General features: G+C 44.9%; 1 long non-coding RNA gene across 1 annotated transcript; it reads left to right on the top strand.

Annotated features, from left to right (window-relative positions):
* The first annotated feature begins 2,297 nt into the window (after nt 1-2,297).
* LOC147757379 (uncharacterized) lies at nt 2,298-4,745 on the top strand. Its single transcript, XR_015321608.1, has 2 exons — nt 2,298-3,563; nt 3,876-4,745. It is a non-coding gene; the product is annotated as an uncharacterized LOC147757379 (long non-coding RNA).
* Nucleotides 4,746-5,163: the final 418 nt, after the last annotated feature.

Below are 5,163 nucleotides of genomic sequence, written 5' to 3'. Positions count from 1 at the left end.
TAGCAGAGGCCGAATTCGGGGATGGGTGCTAGACAGGCTACGGGTCGCAACGTGAAAAGATACGCGCCCATGATATCGGAAGAGGTGGACTCCACCATCTCGATGACGTATGGAATAGGAAAATTACAAAAGGCCCCCCCCACACCTGCGGAAACATTGACGATACTGGAGATAGTCCGTTTAGGGCGTCTACAATGACCTTTGCAGTTTTGAGCTGTAACTGTTTTTAACTAGAACTTGTTGGTTGTACAAGTGTTCACAGGGTCCCACTTTTCGTTGGACCTATAACAATGTAGACAGGGTAGCTAATATATGTCCATATCTATTTACTGTATTTTCATCTTGATGAAAAGCTTGGCTGCAGAGAAAGGTATCAATTTCCGTTGTGCCCAGATGGCTTATTTGGATAGATAGGGCTATCCGCTTAACAGTTACATGCGAGCATTGTCCGATTGAAACCTAAACTCATGAGAACACCTGCATCGGACCACCACCCTGATGCCATACAGCTATAAATGTTTATGGTGTATGTACCGCTTTTTCAGCTGCATGCACCCACCGGTATATTACTGTCTACGATTTTTATAGTTTAACAATGGGTTAATGTAATGTGAAGGCCAAGACAAGCGAGCGTCCCGAAATTTTGTTTCTTTAATCTTTGTTCAACGAGGTTGTACTTTTTGTTACGTTCTTAATTCAGCCAACGTGAACAGATATGATATGTTGATGTACACCAAATCTGGGTGCTAGCACACGTGCACGCTAGCTCGTAACTCCTTGATCGTCGCCTTAACAGGAGGTCCTTGAATAGACTCATTTTCAAGTTCGAAATTACCTTCCCGGATCTCTTCGGCCAATGACTCACACTGTTTTTGGTACTAGAGCATTTCCTTTTTCGCCGGTGTAGCTCCAAGCTAGAGCTCATTATCCTAAATCACTTGAATTCTCCGTTTTGTTTAAGAACTTAGTAAAGTTCGCCGCCTGAAAGCCTAAATGACGATATCTGAATAAACAGGCCGGCATTTCGAAAAGTTCAAATACATCTTGAATACCGAAAAAAGGGTCCCGGAATTTCGCACCGGCATAAATAGCGCCATCTTGTTAGAAATATGTATATACGCATAAATAGGTAGGGTCATTTTTGAATCGCTGGTTTTGCCAATGAGGCTCGTTATGCAGTTGGATCGACGAACAATTGGGTTGTGTATGTGTTGATGTAGTAACACGCAATGGCACTTAGTTATGAAATGGGGTGCACATCAAGGAGCTCTAACAATAAACCGAGCCAGCGAAGCAGCCTTACCCCCAGGCATCTTTTATGGCCGCAACGAGAATAGTGCATAGGGCATTTTGTGAATGAACGTGAATTTTTTACTTGGTAGTTGCTGCCGCCGCTGTTGTCGTTGTTTTTTTTCTTTCGTCACAGCAGATATGATGACGTGTGCACGCGGCGACCGCTTCGGGCGACAAGCGAGGGACGGTCGCGATATGCTTCTGGTGCCTGAAACTCTTGCCTTGCCTGCGCGGTACGAAATAGATAGTGCGATAGAACAAACCTGATAGCGACAGCTCAGCGGAGCGGCATCTCCGCAGAAGTCATTGCAGCAGCAGCAGAAATTTCTGTTCCCTTGCTCGTAATTCTCACACTTATAGCAATAGTGGTAGTACCTGCCATTCTGTCCACTGCTTTCTTCCTATTGGAACCAGCGTCTGGTCTATTGCACATTGTATCTCCATATACGAAAGAGTGTCCAGCTGACCCTTGCGTGACGATGCGCGCGCATCTTCGTACACGCTTGTGTGTACGTATACATTTGTGTACCTATCTGGTTTTCTATAAGCGTGCGTGCGTGCGTACGTGCGTACATATGCACTTTATCTAACAAGTCGTTTTCATTTTTAAACGGAAAGAAACTGTTGGCCGAATCTGGCAGCGGCAGTAGCTAACGTGGTCTGTCGCTGCTTCATTTCATTCCGTTCGCGGGCTTCTCGTCCGTATCTTCTGTAATTACGACAGACGCAGCAGCAGCAGCAGCAGCAGTTGTTGGTCGATGGCTTGCTCTGATGATATCCTGCCGTCACACTCTCTGCCTCCATTTTTGTTATCTTCGTCTTATGTATTGCCTCTATCCGATTCGTTGGCCCTCTCCAGACGCCCATCTTTTTCTACCTTCTACCAGTAGCAGCAATAGGAGATGCTGTAGATGAAGACAGAGGCGGCGGCGGTGGCGGCGGCGGCGGCGGCGGCGGCGGCGGCGCGATGGTGGCGACCTGCAGCAGTCCGCAGCGATCGTTGCCGAGGCACTAGTGAACTGCTGAGCTCGCCATCTCTTGTTGTCTTCGTTCACCTTCTCGCCGCCGCTTCGTTCGAACGGAGCAGAAAAACAGTTCGCTAGCTCAAATCAACTTCTGTCTACTACGACCAGCGCCACCGCTATCACCACTAGGATTCGTAGAGCTTATGTTGCCGCTGCTGCCACTGTCACTGCTTTTTTTCATCGTCGTCCTCACCTCTATCTTTGCCTATGGCGTTTCTTTTTTCGCTGTTGGCGTTACAGAAGTTGCAGCCAGTTCCTGTTTAGCCAGGGCTTCGTAGCATCGACTCATTCGCCGGTAGTGGCACGCTATCTGTTCCTAAATGTCATCTCTTTTCCTTTTTTGACGATACCCCGCTGCATGGAGATACTCCGTCCCCCACCTAAGCATGCTCGATTTTCTACACTCGCTAATACAGAGTAGCGGTGGCCAGAAGAGAGGATGAATCTGTGTATATTTCTGGCATATGCCAACAGTAACGCTTACCTCCGGAGAAGCACAGCATCGGGCAAAACAGAATGGCAACGAGAGACTTCAGAGCGTGGCGCAGATACCCGTTCGACGTCGGATGAACGGAGCCAGTTGTTTCCCCCGTCAAAGCAGTGGCAGTAACGCGAGCTGCCTCCGCTAAGTAATAGCAGTTTGCGCTACCTCGACGTTCGGCTAGCCCGCAGACAGCAGCGCATTCATTGATTGGATAGCGGATAAACAACGAATAACAGGCCATAGGCAGTGGTGATGATGCAAATTGAGGCACCCTGCTGGTCAAGTTGCGCGGCAGATTCAGCAGCCGAATCGAAGATGGACACAAAGAAAAGCCAAGAAGAGATTAGAAACGAAGGCTGAGGTGTGCAGTCCATGGACACGCCGGCAACGGGAGGGTGAAACAAGAAAACCAAAAAAAAAAATGGCAGAAAAAATAGGAAAATGGCAGAAGGCAAGCGGCCAGCGCAATATACGAAGTAACTACAACAGCAGGAACAAGCGGTATCAACATAAAGAACGAGCAAAAGCAATCGAAAAAAGTCAATGATCGTACGTAAACGAGCAAAACTACGCGTGTGTGTGTGGATTATCTACATGTTTGTACATATCTGTCTGAGTAGGCTCATGTAAATTAACGTAATAACGTCAGCAACGGAAGCGCCGCCAGGAAACCGTGTTACGGTTTAAAAGCTTTGGACACTCAACGTCTTTACATTCATTCGGGTATCATTGAACAACAGGGCCACTACGACCGTTCACATGTATGGAATATCTATTTACTGCTTTTTTATGCGATGAAATATTACTGGTTCGCCGTATCAGAAACCATGTACTATGAAAGACGATAAGATGTCATTGAGGTAATCGCCAGTGAGCATCGATGACGCAGGTGATAGTAATATTCGACATAAGTACAGTGAATGGAAAAACGTGGGGAAGGAAACGTATGTAACTGGGTATGAAGTACCTTCTGCGCGGATTACAGATAATTAATGCAGGGCATTTGGGGATTAACGGCAAAAAATAGGTAACGTCATAAAAAAAGATAATTGTTAATTGAGAGTACATTGCAGGTCTACGTGTGGCTAACATGGGGAGAACATAACCTGAAGAGATAGACAACTCAACGTGCGCTTACAGCTTCGCCCTTCTTATGTGTTGCTACGCTATATCTTAAAAACACGATGCATACATTTCTATATATAGATGACAAATACTGTTGTGTGTAATATATGAGTTATCTAACAGGTTCGAAACCTACAGAGCTTATACGAAGTCCTGGCTATGAAAATAAGATTCGTACTTTTTTATAGCTATTAGTCCATAAATCTATTTTCCATATGTCTCGATGTTTGGCTTCCACTGGACCTGAGTGAATCAGAGGTCGCTTTTCTCCTGCGAATTTTAGCGTCCCTTAAAATGCCGTTTTTGCCTTCATACAAAAATGTCTCATAAGCCTAACTGACAACACGGACCATGGCTATATTTAGGAACTAATCAATACGATACCGTAACAACAGGGAAATTTCTAAATGTTTCAACTGTTTCGTCTGACACCGCCGTTGATCAGCTGGCCGTCAGCATAAAACGAAATGTGATTACGCGCGGATTCGAACCCAGACTACTACATGTATCTGCTATTAAAAAGCAAATAATAACTTACCCATTATCACAGAGGGTCTAGATAGACAATGCAAATGTGCTTATATACAATCCAAAATCGCGTTCTGTTATTATTTCACGTCGTTTTTCAATAAATAATTTCGTGCTTTGTATCGACAAGCACAAATTAGAAGTTGCTACACAAGCCTTTTGTGCGCAATGGTAGAGCGCTACCCGCTTGTTGTGCTTCGGGACTGTCTTGTTATTAAACACATTTTATTTTTTTTGTGTAAAAGTAAAAGGCTGATTTCACTTGTAATAAAGGTAACGTGGACGAATAATCGCCTGTTTCTTGGTGGCTATAACTTAATATAGCTTCTTCCCTATATAGTTTAGAGATAGTTAATCATTCAATACAAGCTCATCGTACTTGTTGACGCCATACAATTTTCGTAGAAGCATACACCTGTATATTTGATGATACGATATATCAGCGTGGACGATGAGGGTGGCTGCTTGTTACACGCCTCGGTGTTACTTTTGAAGGTGGAGAATGAGAAAGAGGTTGTTGACTTCGGTTTACGGCCAACCAAATTAATCTCATGATTCATGAAGAAAAAACGGTATCCCCCTAGGGACAAAAGTATTTCTTAATTCAGTTATCTGCATTATCCGTACAGAACTTTCTAGGAGCAAAACTCAAACGACCTACAACTGATCGGCCTAATCCGTGCGCTCCGAGATTTGAACCCGCGGACC

This window comes from Varroa destructor, unplaced genomic scaffold (assembly GCF_002443255.2).
Source record: "Varroa destructor unplaced genomic scaffold, Vdes_3.0 BEIS01000002.1, whole genome shotgun sequence".
NCBI lineage: Eukaryota > Metazoa > Arthropoda > Arachnida > Mesostigmata > Varroidae > Varroa > Varroa destructor.
This window is presented reverse-complemented; position numbering and strand designations above follow the sequence as displayed.